Raw genomic sequence first — 22,737 nt, 5'->3', positions numbered from 1 at the left:
CCGCAGGCCCCATCTTGATTGCACCAACGTTGCCTTTTCATTTCTCTTTGAGGAATTGTTATTGTTATTATATCAAATCCAAATTTCAATTTCAATACGATTTATCGTCGAAATATATACAACGCATTTTCGGGGTATGCCGATGAAGAAATATCTTTTAATGCGATAAAATTGATTAGATTCGAAGAATCGTCACTTGTTAATTCACCCAGTCTTTCTTCTCTATGTATCGGATTTATATCCACGTCCATGTACGTGCACAGCTGGGTGCCTCATCGAGCTTTACTCTCGGTTGACCCTAACACTTAGCAGAGCGCGTGCCAATCGTTGCGAATCGATCGATTATCAAGTTTCGTTTAACTCATAGCCGAGAACTAGTAGCACGCACGATGTACGAGCGATTGCTCGGCAATAATCCGCGCGCGCGCAAATTATTTCGCCGTTCGCGCCTCGTTACCGGGTCGAGTTCGTTAACATTTTGCTAGACCGAGCCGGGCCACGTGTTCTCGCGTTTCCGCGACGCTACGCGCGTATAAATCCCATCCACGCACACCTGGCGCGGCGTTTCGCGCTCGCCGTTCTTCGTATTAGCGCACCCGTAAAACCGCGTCGAATTTCGCGTATTGCCCCCTCGGCGACAAGCGCTGCATCGATTCTCTTCCCCCTCGCGTTATCGTCTGAAAACGGGGAAAACGAGCAGCTCTCTCCGCTTCGCGACCTTCCGGCCGGAGCGAACGTGTGTCGCGAAAACGTGGTGCAGAATGCGTTAAATGATCCGCGCGCGCGCAAGCAGGATGGAACGGTGCGCATACTACATACCTGGGGGATCCTGCTCGAGGACAAATCGACGCGCGCATTGTGCGAAGATGAGTGTCGCCGGATTGTGACGACCATTTACCTCGATCGCGGCTAATTGCTCTCTCGCCGTGCCGCGCGGAAATTAGCGCTTCGATGTGTGTTCAACAAGTGACGTGCGTTGTTGGACTAAGTGCTAATAACTTGAGTCAGTAATTTGCAGAGAAAATGAGAGAGAGAGAAAGTGGGGAGGGAGGGAAGCAGAGTGAAAGATAATATTATTTCATATGATTTTATTTCATACTTTATACGATGGATTGAATTTATGTATTGCATTTTATCGCACGCAATTCTACAAACTTTGTTACAACGCAAGCTGAATTCTGTTCGTCATTCGAAACATACATAGTGTGTATTAATTGCAGTGCTGTAAAAGATACATTTTTTTAAGTAACTGGATTCAAATACAGATACCGAAAGGGAACTACACAGTCCCTGGCTATATTATTAGACGCACTTTGATTTTTTAGTAGAACACAGATTAGGAGGAGAAGGAAAATTAATTTTGTGTTTACTCGATTAATTTTCGGTCAATTCGACAATAAGCGCCTTTACCTCTGCAACCTTCCGAGATGTCGAATCACACGCGTGCGTGTATCTGTGTTTAATTATTTATTTCTAATTTATATCTGTATTTGCATCTGCTTACATCTCCCTTTCAACATCTATATCTGGTTATTTAAAAAAATATATCTGTTACAACAGTGGTCGGTCGGCCAAAGCCTGTTGTTAATTCGCTCGTAATTGAGCTTTCCTCTTGATCGGAATCGAATGGCCCTCGCGTTTAAATCCTACCTAGTTTCGCGGCCGACGTTTTTGTTGGTGGCTCTCGTTCTAACGGTTGCCTTTCGGCTAATGCCTGCAGGTTTTGCGCGGTAACTCCTACACACCCGCCTCTACCAGCCATCGTTTCTTGCGCCCGCCTCTGTTACTTGCGTATTATATTAGACGTAATTATTTTATTGAGTTTCGGCAAGTTTGAGTGCAAAGCCGCCGCAACCTCGTAGTTAACGTTTTAATCATTGTGCTCCGTGCACGGAACTGATTTTCCTGCGTTATAGGTACGTTATAGTCTGTCGCGTCTCAATTAAGGTATCGATTATTACGCAAAGTTGCGCGGTGGTGGACAAATTCTCTTCGACGCAACGGACATCGTAGAAAAAGTCGATCGATATACAAGCGGCACGACGAATGTTCGAGTCGGTGATTTTAAAATATTGCCGAAATAGACCGTTCTCGGAGTATTTTGATAAACAATATAGATTCCTCTCCACATCCTGTTCTCTCCTCCTCTCTCTCTCTCTCTCTTTGCAACACTCTCGAAACTGTGCACTCTCTTTAATGTTAAATATTCATCTATTATTAAACCGCGATCCAGAAATAGGTAGCTCATATATTACGACTGAGAACGAAAATATATCATACAGGGGAAAAGGAGGCAAGATGACTGCATTGAAATTTGTCAGTTTTTCCTCATTTCCGTAGTAAACGTAAAAATAATGATGAATTTTCTTTGTGAGTAATTAAAAACTCGCCTAACATTCGCAAGAAATGTTTGTGACAGCATAATTTGAAGAAAATAAAATCTAGACAGGAACAAAAATAAGAACAATTATTATAATAGTATAATTTAAAATATAAAATACACGAGTATGTATCATTTTGCCCGTACATGATATTCACACATGATATATCATTTTATTTCACGGTCACATATTGTAATATGGAAAGTGAAAAATGACGTAATACGTTATTATATGCGTTTTTAGATACATTATATAATACTTTTACGAAGAAAGTGATAATATTTGCTGCAATTGCTTCTTTACGGAGAAACACCACACAAAGTTACACATGGATATGTTCAAAATCCATTTCTTACTCTACTTACATCATCTACTGTCGTTGACAGATAGAAATCAAACTACAACACAGATCATTTATTAATATTAGAATCCTCTAACAAGTTGGCCATCGACTCGTTATTTATCGTTAACTTAGAAAATCAGTATCAGTCGTCATCCCGTTCGCTCCGTCATCTTGCCCCCCTGCACTACGCGGACGTTATTTCCCTTGTCCGCCGAATTGGCACTCACGTATTTAGAAAGAGATACAAGAAGGACCATGTATGAGCAAGAAGAGCAGCAGCAGCGGCGGCGAGGCACGCAGGAAAAGCAGCACGTGGGAAGTATGAAAACAAAACTAACAGCGAGCGTCTCTCCGCGCCGTCGAGAGGCGAAGCAGCGCGTCTCGGCTGAGCGTCACTGAGGCGCGCCGTTTCCCCCACCCTTCGCCTGCGCCTCGCTGCCAAGCGTCGCGCGTCTCGCTGGCAGTCAGCGGTGGGCGCTCGCGGTGTACGTATCTTTTCGTAGTACGCGCGGGGTAGTGTTTTTCGCCCCCTTCTCTACCTCTCTTTCCATCCTCTTTCCCCCTCATCTTCCGCTTTCCCACGTCATCCGTAGTAGTAGTCGTATCGTTCGAGCGGGGCGACAGTGATTTTCCGCGCGACGCTCGTACACACCCGGCGTCGCGCGACGCGTCGGGCACGTGCCCCGAGCGTCGCCGAGCGGGGCTCTCTTTCTCTCTCGCGAGGATCGGAAAGGACGATCCCGAAAGCGGAGCACGTCTCCTCGGGACGTCGCGCGCGCGGCTCCGTTCTCGCTCTCTTTCTCGGTGCGTTTGTTTTGACATGTGTGTGAGCTGCCATATTGGATTACCGCATCGCCGCTGCTGCTGTTCCTGCTGTCGCAGCCGTCGTCGCTGCGGGGCCGACAGGCACCAGGTGGGATCTCGCCATTGAGAAAGGTGAGAGACAATGATGCCGGTGACAACGCGCTCTCGCTTTTCGCTGCCCTTCGTCGAGGACGCGAGAGGCGTCGTCGTACGTGCACGCGCACGAAAGTGTACGGCGTTTTCGGGCTCGCTCAATAACGAGCGTCGTCGCCGCCGCCGTCGCCGCCGCGCGAACGATACCAGACGTGCATCCTCGGCGCGCGCGTTTTAACGTTCGACGCGCTCCGGATTTTAACCAACGCGTGTGTACACGTACACACGGAGCGTCGTCCATGTGAGCGCGTCGGGGCGAGATATACGGGCGCGTTTAAATCATGGATGCTGGTTATTAGCCGGCCGAATCGCGCGGTTTCAAAGCGGATACGTCGAGTGATCGTGTGGGCGCGCGCGCGAGGCGTAACAAAACCCGAAGCTCATCCTCGATCGCGCGAAATGGCGCGAGCGTTTCGCGTTCCCGGGTCGAAATTTTGCGGCTCTGAGCTTCAAATGCCGGGACGCGTACCTCGTTGCGGATACTTTTGTTGTTTCGGTCTTTAAATGCGAGTGTAATTTTCAAACATAAAATACTTGTATATATGAAATATATGTACAATGCTTGGCCATATTGTTAGACGCATCTTAATCTTTAATAATTCGTCGACTCCCGAGGATCAGCTTTACAAAATACGGCTCATCTATCGATCGAATCATGTTAAGGAATCCTTATTCTATGAAAGATATTTGCTTTATGACGCCACTTCACTCGGCCGCCAAGGTGACCTTGAACACGCACGAACCCGCGCTAGCTGCATTGCTGATAACGGGAATAGACGCGAGTTTTGAATGCGACCTTGAAAATTATTCTAAACGAGTAAATATAAAATTAGTAGCTTTTCTTCTCCTAATTTGTGTTCTACTAAAAAATCGAAGTGCGCCTAATAATACGGCCAAGGGACTGTACATATTTTCTATGTTGAGAATTTGAAATATTCATATTTAAAGAAATCAAAATAACAAGAGTGTGCAGAGTTATATACGTGTCGATACTTTTACTTCACTGTTATTTTCGTGAATGTCTGCTTGCGTATCTCATCTCGAGAGGCATCTGCCTCCTCCTTTTTACTTATGGCCAACCTTGTTATTGCATCCCGGTCTAAATTTAAGTTCCTACCGATGTTTACACACGGCTGGTTGTCTTTGTCTTTACAACTCTTTCTTTTTTAGCTCTCTCGAAATTTCCAATGCCACACGGAGAGAAAAGATTGGTTAACAACGAACGAACCAAGCGCGACTTGGTTGAAGGGAGACGGAATTTCTGATTCTGAAGGAACGAATTTGATTCGAGGAATCAGAAATTCTGTTCTCTCCGACCAAATCGCGTTCTTGGCTCGCTCATTGTCATGTTAATTCACAACCACTCTCTTTCGTCCGTGTAATAAAATATAATAATGCAAGGAGGCTATAAAAATAAAGTTTGTCATTATATCATACCTGTTAATGTATATCTTACATCTATATATATATATATATACACGTACTAATTTTCAAACCTCAACACGAAGGAAACTGCAGTAAGTTACCATTTGTAGCGTCGTAGAACAACAGCCTGTGCGCAATGTTGCGATATACATATATAATCTCTAGATTTCCCATTGGTCCTTTGAGCTCGAAGGCATTTGCGGCGTTAGTGTAGATCCAAAATTTCGACTCGGGTTCTCTCGGTCACTTTCGGTTTTGGATATTTGGACTCGAATATTAAGTGCGAGTGGCAGACTGCTCTCGAGGCGCATTTAGCGCTGGATCCAATTTACATACTCGCGTTTCGCCTTAACACCGAATGCCAACTTCGAAAGATAAGTAAGATATTTTCGGCGATACTACTTCAGTTCGCAAGAACTTGCTAAAGAACGTAAATATATCAGGATAGGTGGGTACGTGTATGTGTTGCGTGTGTTCTATTTTTTTGCCAATGTTTACAATGATTCATCGTATGACGTCAAGTTTTTTAACGAGCTAGATCGTTAAGTTCTTCGTCTTTTTCCGTTTCCTTCACGGTGTCGTTTTTCAGAGTGCACTGAGAAAAAGATTTCTTCAAATTTAATCAATTTTATTGCATCCAAACACAAATTTCATCATTGGCATGCTCCAGAGAAACTAATGTTTCGATTAATAAGTACGATTGTTAGACTTTTCAACAAATATATATCTTTATCTTAAATAAAAAAATTTGAAACGGAAGATAATTTTCTTACAAAAAAATTATTTGTTTCATTTCACATATTTATTTTAATCATATAATATTTTATTTGGTTAAAAGATATTTCAAATAGTAGCGTTCTTCTTATTAAATAATAGAGTTTTCTTGAATGAGATGAAAATGTATACTCAAACAAATAATATTTTGTATATGTTGTTTCCGTGAAAGAAATTTTAGTCAAACAGAAATACTAAATCCAAAGGAGAAATCTTTCTCTCTGTGTAAAATTCGAAATTGGATGGAGAAAAGTTACACGTTGAACGTACGCCGGGCGTGAAGCGGAGCGGTCCGAAATTTCGAAAGACGTGTTTAGCGTTTTGATTGTCGAACTGCCTCGCTCCGGGCGATTTAAGCGCAGAAGCGCGCGCTCTGTCAATGATTGTGCGACGTTATTTTCCTCGCAGCAGACGCAGACATGAAACGCTGAGCAAGTTTGTCCGCGACGTTTCAGACGTTCTACATACACGCCACACTCGCTTATCGTTTACGACCCTTGCCTCGGTATGAACGCAATATCGTACGCGCTCCGATATGGATCTCGAAATGAATGCCGGTCCCCACGCGTCCCTTTAACCGCCTGTATTTACAGAAGAACACAATACGCCACATTGTAACGAGGACGACGTGATTTTACGTCAAATTCGTACTCACCAGTCTCTGATTTTAGCGCAAATATTTAAAGCGATATCATGACGAAATATCCGATTTTCGGAATGATGGTGAATGAAAAATTCAATGCAATTTAACTTTGCGTACTTCAAACGCATGTTCTGGTATCGAAAATTGTCCAAATTTTTTCCAAGTCTCATTCGGAAAAAACGCTGATATGTCAATAGAATTGGTTGACAGCGCTATAATTCGAATAAATTTTTTTTTTATTCAATTTACTCGTATCACAACGCCGTTGGCCGATTTTATCGATGCAACGGTACTTTTTCCCGTAAATAACAAAGATATCTTTTCGATTCGTTTTGAGATAAATCGCACAGTTTCCATCGTTACTCCTTCAAATCCCGCTAAATCCCGATTTATTTTCACTCGACGAAATCTCATCGATTCGCGCGCGTGTTCCAACAGACCGATAAAGAATCTAATCTCGATGATTCAGTATATCGAGAAAGATGAGACGAAGTCGGTGACGCGTGCAAGTTTAGCGGCCGGGAAACGTTGCGCTGCTATTTTCGCTGATTACGAGCCGAGAGCGAAAAGTGAATGTTCTTTCGCGGCAGCACCGACTGGTTTCTCGCCGGGGGATCGGTTTCGAACGACCGGCACTCCGTCGTAATCCGCGCGGTCTCGTATTACATAACGCAATTACACCTCGGTGATCCGAGCCAATGACGGTGAATCACACACATATACATACACACTTTTAAATACACCTTTCGCTCGTTTACGGCTCGCACATCGCGACGCACACCGTCGTTTTTAATAACCGCTTGACGCGTAGGAGAGCCGAGTGATATCATTCGTGAAGGTGCTCGGGGATAACTATTCCTGCTATGCCGTCATTCATCAACATTTACGTCGAACATCGTACCGACGATAAATCTAGCGTATATCGCGGCTACCGATCGCTGTCATTGACCCGTTCATTCGCAGCTGAGCTCGTCGTTTTTGCGGCTGAGCGATTCACAAGCTTTTGCTGTTATCGCGTCGCTATTTGTGGAATATATATTTAATTCCATCTATTTTACGATTGTAATAGAACCGAGGCTGTTTATCGAAACACGGTGTGCGCCGGTCGGAAAAACATCTAAAAAAGTCCGTCTGGATATTTACGCTGAACGCGTTGTATCTTCTCGTAGCTACTCCGATGATACTAGGTTGTGTATTACGAAATAACTTCGGGTTTTTCAAGTAAAAGGGAATTATATTTTTATGTCGTTAGAGGCACCGTTTTTTATTTACAAGGAGAAAAAACTTGATCGAATTAACGTAACGATGAATGAATCAAACGCGATTTCGTTGAAGGAAATGGAATTTCTGGTTCAAAGAATCACATTTGATGGAAATTAGAAATTCTGTCTCTCTCAGTCAAAATGTATTCGGTCCGTTTTATCGTCACGTTGATTCATTGAACTATTCTTTTTCCTCCATGTATGATCCGTTATCCTGTCATTTTTTGCATATATATTATTTTTTTTAATTATAACGATATATATATATATATATATATATATACACTGAGAAAAAATATTTCAAAATTTATTTGTAGAATAAATAAGTAGGAAATAAATCTTATTTCTGTGAAATAAAATTTATATTTCTCTCGCAGGAAAATTTTTTAATATTTTCTCTCGGTATAGAAATGTAGTTCATTAAAAAATTCGAAATTACTAATTATACAACCCAATAGTATTTTCAGATCGATAAGTAATTATCAGTTTTTGCTTAATTTCTCATTGTATTCTACAACTGAATTTTAGAGAGCTGGTATAAATATTAGATAGATATTCGGCATAAAATACTCTCGTTGAATTTCGCCTCTGGCGGTGAACTTTGTTCTAATGACTCAATACGCGAAACGTACACGACTGGAAACACGCACAAACACGAATATATCGACCCGATCTTAAATAAAATTTTCGGCATTGTTTGTATAGGGGGACCACAGAAGGTGAGCAGTGCATTTCGCAGAGCGGGCTTTGTTTGCCGGTTTCCTCACGTGCTCTCGACCGTTTGCTTTCCGATTTAACGATTTACAGATTGTGCCGCGCGCTGAGAAAGGATACGTCGTTGCTCCGAATGCGACGAACGTGCAAACGAGAAACGGAGGGACGGCTTTTCTCCGCGCCGGTTCTCTCGCGTAGATTTCGCGCGCGGCCACCGACAGTAATTTTTTCGCCGCTCGGCGCTTTCGCAACGAAGAGAGAAATAAAGGAGATCGTAAGCGATCCGCGGTCGTAAGGTTACGGTCGTGGCTTAAAATTAGACTCGGTGCGCGATTCATTTGCCGACGACTCGTATTCATCTTCCTCCGGTCACTCCGTTTCGCCGCGGGAACAAAGGAAGGCAACGAGTCTGAAAGCAAAATGGAAAGGGCGGGAGGAACGGCGGAGGGCGAAAGAGAGAGAGAGACAGAGAGAGAGAGAGAGAGAGAAGGAGGAAGAATGAGAGGAAGTATCGTGCGTGTGTGCGCGCGCGTATGTATGTGTACACATGTATGTGTGCGTGCACACGTTCGTCCGTTTCGTGTGTGACGGGAAAACGTGCGGAAGGGAAGGCCCAAAGACGCAGATGTACGTGGAGTTTGTATTCGGATTTAAATACGCTCGCACGTAATCCCTCCTGTAATCCCGTAATCAAGCCAAGTCATAAAAGGTTTCGGCGTTCACACGTTTCTCGCCTCCGCGAGGAGGTTGCAGAGAGAAAGACCGAGAGAGAGAGAGAGAAAGAAAGACAGATAGATCTCGCTGTGAAACAGCGAAATATCACGATATAGACTAGCGTTTGGAACGTTGCTCGATTCACCAAAGAATCGGATTATCTCCTATCACGTGATATGACGGTAGTAACGTTGTTTTAATTAAGCTGAGCGGGAAAAAGTGCGAATGCGGCACGAACGCGTGTATGACACCTTTCGATAAATTTTACGGGAATTTCCGGGATGGAAAAGCAGAAGAACAAACGTCCACACTGAGATAAAAATGTATGATATTCGGAATTATAATGGCATTGTTATAAAATTATAGTCAAGAAAACTCTATAAATGTGGTCAATATTATTAATACAATTACTGTATAAATATTATATAAATATAGCGTAGCCAACTTACATTTTTGCCATTAATTATAATGATTTTAAATATAATTACAGTAAGATAGCAAATATGGAACGTATTTGGTTCTTATAACGAAACTGGTTTCTCAGCAGTACAGTGAGATTATAGTTACTCCAATTATATTTTCTCTCAGTGTAGGGAAATAATAACGGCGCAATTAAGTCCGTCGCCGGAACTGAATTGTTCCTCCGCAATCGTCTCGCACACGCATTCCGCTTTCTCTCTCTCTCGTCGTTGAAGATTTTCTATTCAGATTTTCATCTCGGCGGGTACACCGCCGGATCGTTAATTTCATGCGTAATGAGACCTTCGATTACAGCGATCATTAATCAGTCTACCAAGGGGTAGAAAAATTGAGTAAAAATCGGGGTAGGCAATAACACGCGAGTGCTTCGCGCGAGTAGCACAAAGCCGCATGCCGCCGACGGTGCCGTAGAAAGGACAATAAAGTCTCGAACAAGCTTGAAGTCTCTGTTAAGTTCCGTGAGACTTCCGCAAAAGTCACAGATGGAGGCAACTCCCGCGGTCGAAAAGATACGTGGCGCCCCATATTAACCTCAACCCCGTTTCAACTCGGAGCACACGGGGTTCCCCCTGTCCATAAATTCGCAGCTGCTGCTGCGCTCGGAATAATTCCACCTGGCGATAGGAACCTATTGCCAAGGGTAATTGCAATCAATGGATATTTTATACAACGTATCTCTCATATATATATATATATATATATATATATCCTCTCCAATAATATACACTCTGGTGAAACGGCTGAAATTAGATACGAGACGAAGATCGATGGCGTGTTTGGAACGCGCGCGTGCGTATGTACACACTGCGTGGGCAATGTGATATATTTATATATAAGGGGTACCCATAAGTAATGTTGTTTTTTGATACTCATACAAAATCTTATTTTATTTAATATTTAGTACAGATTAACCCACGATATAATCCCCATCATTATTAAGCTATGTACAATAATATATTCAGCAGTTATGGTTTCATTGGGATTCAAAACCTCGTAGTGGATATTTATTCAATCGGAAAAATACGACATTACTTATGAGTGCCCCTAATATATATATATATATATGTATTAAACATCCTTTTATACACGCTATCCAAAATATTCCACATCTCTCTGGGCCGAAGCGAAAGGACGGCGGAGAAGTGGAATTAGGGCGGAACAGATGGAAGCAGCGACACCTCGGATATTCTCGTGTTTCCCCGAGCGTTGCGCAAACGGTGTAACACCCCTCGCAAAAGAAGCGTAAAAACATTGAACGTGACCCGATTCACTCGACGGGTTATTCATAGCGGTACGCGTGAGAGGTTGCTGTCGCAGCGTGCCAAGACGGGTGCATCCGTATGCGTGCGCCGTGCGAGATGACGCGTGCGTGTGTACGACCGAGCGGCAGATTGAGAATGACGTAAGCGCGTAAGAGAGCCCTGAAAGAGTTAACTCCCGTCGTCGGCCGTCGGTTAAACGATACGCCTGCCTACGCCGTATCTAACTCCGCTTTATAGTCCCTCGGTTGTAAAAGATAATTGGATCTCGGCGTTAACTAATATCGAGAAAGAGACTCGCGTGCGTTATATTTCGGCCGGCGGCAACGCGGCAAACTTAACCGAATCCACGTCGAAATTTAACAGCGAAACTACGGTTGGTTTAATTAATAGCCCGCAACGAAAAACTGATTAACCGAAAACAGTGGAAAAAGCCTGGACTTTCTCGCGGTTCTATTAAAAATCTGGCGGTTCTCTTCCCCTCTCCCTTTTCCTCCACTCTCTTCCTCTCTCTTTCTTCCGCGCGTGTTAATGAGAGAGATAAAGGGTTAATTTTGCTTCGCTTCAACCGCAAGCTTCGCAAATCTCCGTACAAACCGCCGCGAGAAAAAGGGACGGAGAGAGTCTGAACAGCGCCGGAGGTTTCGCCTTAATTAACTGTCCTAAATTCACGCGAGCGCGCGCTCGCGTGAAGGAGGGAAGGAAGAATCTGCCAAAGGAGCGTTTCTCAGATTAAAGGCTCGCCTTTGTTTTGCCGCGCGCTTTTCAATGGGGCTAATTAATTTTTCGTCCGTCGGTCGCGGGTCGGGTCGGGCAATTAGCGGCCGATCCGGCGAAATCGATTTTTCGCGCGAAATCTTTGTGCGATGTGTAGGAGGCGTTTCCGGTGTGAGGATGGCACTTCGTTATTTGCATCATTTCATAGTATTTCCGTAGTTTTTCACAGATTATAGCAATAGTTCCGCCGAATTGGTGAAAAAAATGACACTTGGAAAATATGAGGCGCCAAATTGCGATACAATCGGCATGTGAAAGGCTGTAAATGGCGGAAGTAACTCTAATTGTAATGACGAAATAAGGCTTATATAACGGCTCTAATTAATATAGTTCATTAGAGCTTCTATAACGAAACAATTAATACGACTCGTCCGCCTTTCACAGGCTATTATTAAATCACACGTGACATCATTAATCCGATATAATCTTTATTATATCTTATACCTGTTGTTACATAAAATAATTGATATCTCTGACTGATAAGAACAGCTTTCCAGTCGGCCGGTCGGCCGGCGCCGGCCTCTTCCGCGGCTCATAGCCTGCCCGCGGACGAAATCTTAGAACAGAACCGGGTCCGTTTCCGGTCGCGCAGGCTGAAATATAACCCGCTCGCCGCCGTTGGTATTCCCATGCAAATATTTCGTGATCGATACTCACTCCCGATCGCGGCACTTACCCCCCCACCGTTCCCTCCGTCTATCGCAACGCGTGCGTCCTCGTCACTTTTCCTCGTGGGTTCTTCGGGGTGTTTACCTCCCCCCCCCCCTCATCTTGCGAGAAACAACGGGGATACTTCGCCGCGCACCGTGCGAGATGCAAATTTCCGAATCAACAATTTAAAGCCGTCTAGCCGTTTAATTACGGGTTTCGCAATTTCTACGGTCGCTCGCCGGTAGCTAGTTGATTTATTCTCTCGCCGAGATAAGTCGTACGGCGCGCGCTTACAGTTGCGCGCTCCGAAACGCGCTCGGTGATAACAACGCGTCTCTCCCCGAAGATCCTTGAATTCTCCGATTTTCACAATTACGCAAACTGTTTAATATTCTCCGAAACGGAATCAGTTATCACTGTGAAAAACGGTGGAATCAGGTATGAGTGTGGCTTGACAATTAATAATATTTCGCTGAAAAGATTTAGTTGTCGCCCCGAGTCGAAATTTTGACGCTACTTTGACGTTCTTGAAAATAGTTTACGCCTATTTAGATGACTTAATAGACTAATAAGTAAAATAATAAGAAACAGTATATCACTATACGAGGAGCTAAGTGAGTGTGTATCACTGAAAATCAGCGATTATTCGCTGATATCGTGAAATATATTTTGCCAAAATATATTTTACTGGTTTAAGCGGAAATTCTAATCACTGATTCGCTTCAAGAGAGTACACATATATACGAATATGGATTTTTCTTGCGAAAAGTATAAGTATCGCAGCCGTTTAGCTCGTCTGCGGATACTTCGGCCAGTTCAGAGTCGACTTTCTTGACGAAGTGATGGCGATTGAATTATCTTTTTATACGGCGTTAAGTATTCCCACAATTAACTTCGGATTAAAAATTCCATTAAGCGGCACCTAACTTGAAACTTACCCCTTCGAATCAGATTTGCCGTTATTTATGCGAAGTTTATTTTACCGCAATCTTGCTGCGTCGAATCGCTCACAACGCAGAATCCACCGGCGTTCCGGTATTTTCATTAAAGAAAAAAAAAAGAAACGACCGTCGATCGGCCGCTAAGTGACAGATGAAATGCGATGGTGCGTTGGACATCCGGCGCAACCAAGGTAAACGCATATTATGCGTCATTGATTTTTCTCGTCGCTATTATTATGCGCCATTGAATCGCCATTCGTTGTATGCAACGCGACAACGTGTCTTACCACACCCAGTTTCGCGTGGAAACTTAATTGTTTCGTAGGTGCAGCGTGTGCTTGGCCAATATTTACTCGATTGTCGTGCGTAATCGCCCTCTCTCGGCCTTCGACAATGCTTCCTGGTGGTTCAAATTAACAGTCGCGATATTCGACGGTGGTGATAATTCCTTCGAAAAACTTTGGCGCGGCTATTCTGTTTTATTTTTTGTTATTTTGAACATCGTCATTGTCGCACTCGAGTCAAAATTTTGATCCTATATTAAACCTTCAATTCTACAACATATAGTAGGAACTAAGATAGTAAAATACGTTCAATTTCTAATTCTAATAATGTAATACAACCCTTACTTTGACCCTGATGACATCTTAAATTTCCGTTTTCGTTTTGTTTCAACGTTAAAATAGGATGATGAAGGTAGCGTTAAAATTCAATCTGTAGAATTAAAGGCTCAGAAGAGAAGTTAAAAAAATATCAATATCCTCAAAGTAGATTTTTATTAGTCTATAGACTGTGTTTAAATAAGCGCAAACTTTCCTTAAGAGCGTCAGATTAGCGTCAAAATTTCAATTCGGGCGGGTTACACATTTCAATTTTTGTCGTCGCCGACCGCAATGAACGACGAACGCATTGTAACACACAATTACGGAACAACCGTGAAATTACCGCTGGCTGGTGTAATTCCCTCGTTAAAAGAAACCATGTAACACTAATAACAACAATAATATTATAGCCGAGTGGCCCAGATCAATTGTGCTCTCTCTCTCTCTCCCTTTCTCCGACCCGGGCCATTCTGCGCACGACCACAGGAAATAAATACGGATCGCGCGAGAGTAGTCACATTCATCGTTCACGGCCAGCGCACATTGCATTAGATCGAACATTGCGAGTGCAATTCGTCGACGCGCGGGCGCCAACGGGCGTCGCGTTATAACGCGCGCATTTAACGAGCCGACAAATGGAGCCCTTGCAAAATGTCCCATCGTCGCCGAGAACAAAAAGCCGCCGCCCCCTGCCTGACCCCCCGGTCGGCCCTTGGAGCCGCGACTAACATCTGTTACCCTCTGTCGCTAATTGTTATTGCACGTACGACGGTGCGCTTTGCCCGCAGTGACGGCCATTAAACTTCCCCATTACATTATTGCCGCCGGGCCGGTCGGTCGGTCGGTCGGTCGGCGGTTTGAGGAGACTCTTCTCGGTCGTCGAGAAGAACTTTTAACAGCGGCCACTTACGAGCACGCTCGTTCGGTCCTTCCTTCTCCCGTCCCCTCTCGTCCGGCGAGACGATTTCCTCGCTGCTAAAAGCATGATTTATGTCGCCGACGGATTAAAAATACCGCCGGTTACGCAAACCTCCAGTCGTGACACTCGGCACTGTGAACTCCGCATCGTCCTACATCGAATCTAACAGAAATAGGTGACGGACTGCGGGCAGATGCTTTCGCGCTGTGTATACACAAACGAGCCGGCACAAACGCGAGCGTGAGTTTAACCAAACCCGTTTATTTTCGGTAGAGTCTTTGGCGGAGCGCCTGTATTTCTCCTTGTCTCCCTTGCTCCTCTCGGATTATTATTTTCCAATCTTTCATGCATATGGACCTTGAAACCTAAAAACAAAATGGCATATCGCGTTTGCTTTCCTCTAGTACGTTTTAGGTTAAAGCCAGAACAAGATAATTGAGGTCGGAAGTAATTATAATTTTAGTAAGATTTTTCCAAGTATACGTTCTTCATAACGCGGCTACATTTGTTCGGCAGATTTTATCCGGGCTTCTTTTGTGCATTGCAGGAGGATCTACTCGACAGATTAGACATGGAACCCATCACAACAATTGCGCGGTACAGTTAAGGTAAGGGAACTTCACTCGTATGCTCAGTGGGTGCATTTCGTGATTAATGTATCCAATTAATTCGCGCTGTGCAATTATTCGGCCGGGTCATAAGTAACTTCCGACGCGGGGGTAGGCAGTTATTCATTTTCTTCTTCCGAATACTCNGAGAGAGAGAGAGAGAGAGAGAGAGAGAGAAAGAGAGAGAGAGAGAGAATCGATAAGCTACGCATTAGCTAAGGATTTTTCCACGCAAGTAATTATTGCTAATGACGAATATATACATTAGATCCGATTGCAAAATGTTTCTTACACGGGGATAAATTCGCGGGGGAAAGAAACGGACGTTAATTACGATGTCGGCGTGCGTAATTTGATTGCGTGTCTTCCCCAAGCGTCGCTGCGGCCGCAACAGCATTTTCGCGGGAGAAGTTATTACGACGACGAAAGTTTTCTCATGCTCTTTACGACGGTTAGAGTTTGCGCTTGACGATGACCGTTCGCAGACCGTGCAAACGTACCTGGTGCGATCACACCTGCGAGTGGCACCTAACGCTGCTATATACGATTCTCGTATACGCGTTAATTGCGGGTCATTGGGTCAAACTAACGGCCGGCTCGCGCGTTTCATCGTGACGCGTCGGCGCGAGCGATTTCCCAACCTGCTCCACATATAGAACGCTGCGTGCGGTGATGCTGTGCGAGAGCGTGGATTATTAATAGCGCGCTGGACTTCCTTTTTTCGCAAAGCTAAGGATTTCGGGATATCACGTCACGATAGGAGATTACGCACAGAGGACCTCCGAATACGCGAATGTGAGAAAGCGAAGTCATTGTCTTCTCTTTCGCTAACGCATAATGTTTCCGCGAGACTGACCCGCGATTTACATAAGTTTCGAAAGTGAAGAATCGCGTCCGGAACGTAAACGGAGAGTGTACGAGTTTAAGCAGCGAGGATGAATGTTTCGGAAAAATGTAGAGAAAGAAGGGATAGTAGTATTTCGTCATCAGATGTTACACGATTATGGTAAATGTTTACATCTTCCTTACGAAATTTCTGACTGATACAACTAAAAACACATGGCTATTGAAATCGATCGTTATTCTCGTGTCACTACGAAAAATCGAGAAACCTTGAGATCGTCTTCTTTTATCCCCCCCTTCCTGCATTCGCATTGCCAAGTTCGAAGGTCATGTTCTTTCCTTTGGCTACTTTCGATTGGTGTCGTACGGATAAAGGCTGTCCGAGAACGGACGGTTTACTCGCGGGGAGTCCACGATCATTGACAATATCACCGAGGAAACAATATCTCACGAGAGATAAGACAAATGATGCGATACTGTCCGCGATTCCGCGAGGAAGGCATTTTCGCGCCGGGTAATTGCTTTTTTCTCTCCCCTCGCCGCTCTCTCCTTCAGCGGCGCTTTCGACATATCGTGGGAAAAATATATCGATCGCGGCTGGCGCGGCTGCACAATCGTACGGGCGCGCAATACTGAGCGGTAACACGACCGCGGCTTCTCGGGGAAATGCGTTCGCCGCTAACCCCGAAGAAATTTATTACATTCTCCATTTTCTTAAAATAACGTAAAAAGCGAAACCTCGAAATAGCATCGAAACAGCATCGAAATAGATTGTCTCGGGCGCGACGGTATTTTCGTGAATCCTCCCGAATGATTTATATTTGGTATGCATAGAAACACTTTTCATAATTATCTCTTATTCCTTTTGTTTTTTTTGGGGGGGAGGGGGAGAGGGGGAAGAAATTTTTTTCTGAAAACCAGGACTTCGCGCGCACTTTGTTGTAATTATTACAATGTGTATGCGGTGCAAATGAAATGCTGCTTCGTTTGAAAGCAGAGTGGAGTTGTACAAGCCTGGATGTAAGCAATTAGATTGTTAAGATCCGAGTTTTAAAATTCGGACAACGAATTTGGACCGAATTTCGCGGCGGAAGTCAACTTCACTCGCACCTCGTCGCCCGGAAGCGCGCGCGCGCGCGCGTGATAAAAGTTATATATTAGTTTTTTCGCCGTGCACGAGCCACTCCCCCTCGTATGTTACATCGCGACCCTCAGGTCGGGAGACTTAATGCAGTTAGTCGTACGCGGAAAAGAGGAAAGTTTCGCAGCAATATTCGCACGTTTTTCCCGGGGATGAAACTTCCACCGTGCGTAATAATTTTTCTCTCGCGAAAACGCGAGAGCGTCGGCGACTCTCTCGTATTTCGCGACAATGGCAGTCGCGCGTCCTTGATTTTCGAGATTATTAACTCGCCGGCGAAGTCGCCGGGCAAAAAAAAAATAAAAATCGCTACGCCCGTTAAGTAGCTGAGAAGAAGAAAAAAGAATCGGCTAAAAGATCGGCACCTTTCTATTCTGATTTCACTCCGCGCGTGTTGCAACATATCACGTATGCCATCTTCTACCGGCTTTCTATTGTTTTCAAATAAAGCATTCTTCCTCGCGCAACGTGAAATTTTCACAAATTCTCCGGAACGAGAGAATCATTCATTCGATACGTAAGAGCGGCCATTCTTCTTAATTACCTCCCTTTTTCGTGAACTATGACAAAAGAAATTCGCATGCTTCGTTGTAATTTTAACGTTTTCGCAGCGCAAATGAGCGGCGGCGCTTCTTTTAACACGCCAGCGTCACACGTGTGCGACGTAACGATCTCTCTCGCGAGAGACCAATGTGTCGCATGTGTGTGACGGGAAAATTTTTTCCGTATTCACTTTGTCAAAGTTAAGTCCGTTTTACACAACTACTGAAAAAAAAAAAGTACAAAGTGGAGTCTGCGGAAAAGACAATGAAATTCTGCTAGGAAACGTATCAAATATAGGTTTGATTCGTTTAGAAGATTTTTAACCTCCACTTATTAACCTCCTGATCTGATATTATGCGATCTGATATCCGATCCGACACAAGCAGCTCGCGCGCAAATGCGCACACCTTTCGATCGCGCGCGACGCGGGATCATCCTCTTGGACGTGCACGTATTTTCCGAGTTACTTACATTTCGCGTATCTCGTTCTCGAAAACGCCGTTGTTGTTGCCAAGCGTACGCTCGTAATAATTCGCGGAAGGTCCTTCATACATAATTCTTTGTGCACTCGAGTTGACAAAACGCCGTCCGTCATGTTCGCCGGACTCGGAATCGTCGCGCGCGCGGCCACGGCAAATACGATCGCGCAAGTCGGAAAGGTCGGGGATGCATTTTTCATCGCCATGAATAACGCAACGCGTGATTCATTATATATCGGAAGTACTTCTGCGGACAGCATTTTCGTGAAGATGGCGAGGGAAGCACGCCGGGAATGCGGCGTTTGGCAAGATTACCCGCGATCAAAATGAATTATTAGTTTTCCCGTGTACGCGCGGCAATTTCAAAACAAAGAAGCGGCTCTTGGAGCCGCTCCAAAATTCCGACGCCTCGTCATCGGGCTTTTCGTCGGCCGTATTACGCGAACAGTCGTAAATACGTCGAGTCGAGGAGCGCCGTCTCGTTCGGTCTTAACCGAGCAGTCCGAGTGTGTCTATGTTTTTTTCTTCCCCTCTCTCTCTCTCTCTCTCTCTCTCTCTCTCTCTCTCTCTCTCTCTCTCTGCTCTTCGTTTCGACGATTTCATAAAATTAAAAATAGAGACAGGAAGTCGATACACGCGACGAAGAGACGACAGTTTCTCGACAGGCTCTCTCGATCACTGCGCTTTCTTGCGATTGTGTATCGCGCTTATGTTAGATCATCGATGACAAGGAGGAGAGGCGTTCGTGATGCAACTCGCTTTGTCTTTGCGTCTGGATGCGTTTCCGATGCGGCTCACGTCGCCGCATCGCGAATTCAGCTGGCAAAGGTTGATGCGGACGAGGGAGATGATAGACCACCGTGCAAAAGAAGTGAAATGTTCTTAATGAACGAGAACGCAGCGGCATGCGCGTATATGCGTTACGCGCGATGAATAGCTCGGCATTCGGCGAGAGGAGTCGGCGAGTGGAAACGCGCGAAGCTTTTAACCCGCTCGAAACGTACGCGTCCGAATCACGCGAGCGAATGGAGTGCACCTGCTGGGAAATGGGAAGAGAGGGGGGGGGTGGAGGGGGTGAGCAAGAGGAGAGAAGGTTTTGCGGTCCTAACGATAGGAAAGGTTTTCTCTCCTCGCTATTCAGCCGCGACGGATCTCGGTGTTCCTGAATACTCCTCGAATTCCAAATAAGCGCGATTATCGTCGGGAATAATTGTTTTTGTTGAGTATGGAGGAAGAGAGGAAGACGCCAGTGGAGTGGCTCGCCGATCGATGTTAAAGAAAAAGCACCATTTTGTTTTTAGACTCTAAAGCCTTGTTATAGATATAAATTAAACGACGCTAATAAACACAACCGAACGCGCTTGCAGGCAGAAACTGCCGCTTCATTTCCAATCACTCTACAAGGTAGACGAGCAGTTCACGTTCCGTCCGATCGATTTTAGTACTTCACAGCCGAGAATGTAGGTGTGTCGGTTTACCATACCTACGTCAGTCTCGATGCTTTTCCTCTACCGAATCCGCGAAGAGAATTTTAAACACGGGCGCGGAAATTTATGCGCGTTATAGATTGAATTAAATTAGAAAGTCGAGGAGGGGGAGGAGGAAGAGGGGGCGCGCGGCCGAATTAAAGTTTCGTCGAGGAAATACCGGCGGGAAATTTCATCAAGACCGCCGGTGCTTCACCTACGCTCGCGGGGACGCGCGATCGCGTGGAGAGGTGAACGTAGCGTTAGGTATTCTAAACGTTTGTTCGCATTAATATCGCTCGGGGGTAATTAGGTCATACGGAGAGGAGCGCCATGCGAAATTACGCGCGCGGCGAATGCGTCAAAATGAAAGATCGCCGCCGCGATGTTTACGAGAAGAAATTCCCCCTTGCTCGTTCGCTCGCTGAGATTGGATTTTCGACGTCAACTTGGCGAATGTTCGCGCGCGAGCGAGCGACAATTTTGCGGCGCGCTCTCCCGAATTCGGCGAGCACGGCGAGCCGAGTCGAAATTTTCACGCTACTTTGACGCTCCCAAGGATAGTTTGCGCCTACTTAGACGGCCTATAGACTAATAAAGACCTACTTCGACAATATTCATACATTTTAACTTCGCTCTCCGACCTTTAATTCTACAGATTGAATTTTAACGCCACCTTTATCGTCCTGTTTTAACACTAAAATGGAAATTTAAGATATCATCAGGGCCAAAATACGGGTTATATTATGTTAAGTCGAAATTTCGATTCGGGGAGGTACCGCCCGCTCGGTTGTCGCCCGATCGTCCTGTCGACAAAACGCGCATTCTGAGACGCGAGTTATATGAGCAACTCGACATAAAAGTGAGAATACTGCGAGAGCACAGGCCGTACGTAAGGCGGTGTGTAGACGTGGCGCGGGAGAAGAACGGAGCATCGTCGAGTCGCAGAGAAAACCGTAAGAACAGNNNNGGGGGGGGGGGGAGAGCGCGGGAGAGCAACAAAACGGTGCGCGACGCGGATGTTGCGCCACGTGCGAGCCAGCTTCCAGATCGGAGACAACGACGGGCGAGGGAAGGTGTGGGAACGACGCGTCCTCATCGTCCATTCTGCTCGCGCGGAGCGACGGGAGCGGCGCGTTTTAGCGCGCGCGCGATAAAGGAGCGGATGATCCTGCTGCTTCCAGCAGCAGCATCTCGTCCTCCTCATAATTCTCGGGAGGATGCCCGTCCCCCGAGAGTTTACGGGTGCGCCTATAAATTCCCGAGCGAGCTTTAACGAATAAAGGAGCCGGTGCGCGTTAAGACGGAGAACCGCGGAGCTTAACGTAGGGTCGCCGCCAACGGCCTCCGCCTCCTGGCGCGGATATATTTCGCGGTGTTCCTCGAAGGGATTTCGGCCTTGAACTGGATCCACCGAGGTCGCCGGTGGACGGACGTGTGGCGCCAAGTGCGAACGCGGTAAATCGCGGTTATGCCGCACGAAGAGGCGTAACCGCAATTTCTTCGGGAATTGATCGTTTATTTCTCTGGAAAAATCGTACTGGAACTAAACGTCCAGGAAATTTTCGAGGCGTGAAATATCCGCAAAAAAATATGTGTCACGCCTGCAAACGTCATTTCACGTCATCGCGTAGCGCCGTCCTCGTCGCGATACAGATATTTGATAACGTATTGAATATCACCGGATGAAACGCATTCGTTATCGCATAGCTGGATCGGTATAAAAATACGAACGTTGCGGGAAATTGCCGCAGTATCAAAATAGAGGCAGAGGTTTGTAGGTGAACGATTCGGGGATCGCGCACGCCGATCGCTATTTACCATCTCCGCGTTCGGATGGGCATGAGTGTTTGCGCGATGAATAAAAGAGTATCGCGCAAACACGGATAATTAGTGACTCTGCGTAATGAGTTATGAATAGCGGCGATTCCGATGAAACTATATAAATGATTTAACGGTCGCACATGCTGAATTTATTTAATTACGTTCGCGCGAGAATCGCTCGCCTCGCGCGTAGCGCGAATATTTCTACCAATCAAGCAATCTCGAAACAATGTAGATTATGTCCGCTATTTGTAGTCCTGATATCGTATCACGGTGCCCGCTCGGAAAACGCGCCGTCTGGGAAATGAGGGGCTACACGGAGTAAAAGGTTTTTTTAGCGTTTCTATTTACTTGACTAAAATTTGTTTCATAGAAACCACATATAAGAAATGTTATTTGTTTGGATAAAAATTTTCTTCGTCTCATTCAAGAAAACTTGATTATTTAGCGGAAAGAACGTTACTATTTGAAATAATATCTTTTAATCAAATAAAATATTATTTGGTTACAATAAATATGTAAGATGAGATAAATAATTTCTTTAATAAGAAAAGTGAAATAACGAAAGAGACTTACTCCTGATGAAGATTGCAACGCCCGCTGAAATTAAGACACGCGTTTATTTAACTGGGTATTACGCTTTTACGAGTTCGTGACAGATGGGTGTAATCCTGATTACGGCCGTTATTAATGACAGTTGAGCGATTTGTTTCGCGAAGCGACGAGACGAGACGGAAAGAGCGACCCGTCGGTGTGTCGTTAACAAACCATTTTTCTCGCTTTATTCCCCTGCCACCTACACCTTTCATTTCGCTTACGTCAATCCCGAATTCAGCGTGGGCGTGTCCCGTCGCGAGTCGCGTGTGTATCGTTGCGCGTAACACGAACGATACACATGCAAATACAGGAGGGACAGTTTCGGTGGAGAAGGAAGGGGTATGTTGCAAGCGCGCACGTACCAAATTAAGAAAGAGAAAGTCGACTCCTTCCA

General features: G+C 45.2%; 1 protein-coding gene across 10 annotated transcripts in view; it reads left to right on the top strand.

The window, feature by feature from the left end:
- The first annotated feature begins 3,195 nt into the window (after positions 1–3,195).
- Positions 3,196–22,737, top strand: part of LOC106746934 — a 163,836-nt gene continuing 144,294 nt past the window's right edge. For all 10 annotated transcript variants that reach the window (XR_001374625.1, XM_014624095.1, XM_014624094.1 and 7 more), the window contains exons 1-2: positions 3,196–3,660; positions 15,390–15,450. The gene's annotated coding sequence lies outside the window, so the exon portion shown is untranslated. The remainder of the gene's footprint in view (positions 3,661–15,389; positions 15,451–22,737) is intronic.

The sequence above is a fragment of the Dinoponera quadriceps genome, unplaced genomic scaffold (genome assembly GCF_001313825.1).
Source record: "Dinoponera quadriceps isolate SergipeBrazil2010 unplaced genomic scaffold, ASM131382v1 scaffold1846, whole genome shotgun sequence".
Taxonomy (NCBI): Eukaryota; Metazoa; Arthropoda; class Insecta; order Hymenoptera; family Formicidae; genus Dinoponera; species Dinoponera quadriceps.
This window is presented reverse-complemented; position numbering and strand designations above follow the sequence as displayed.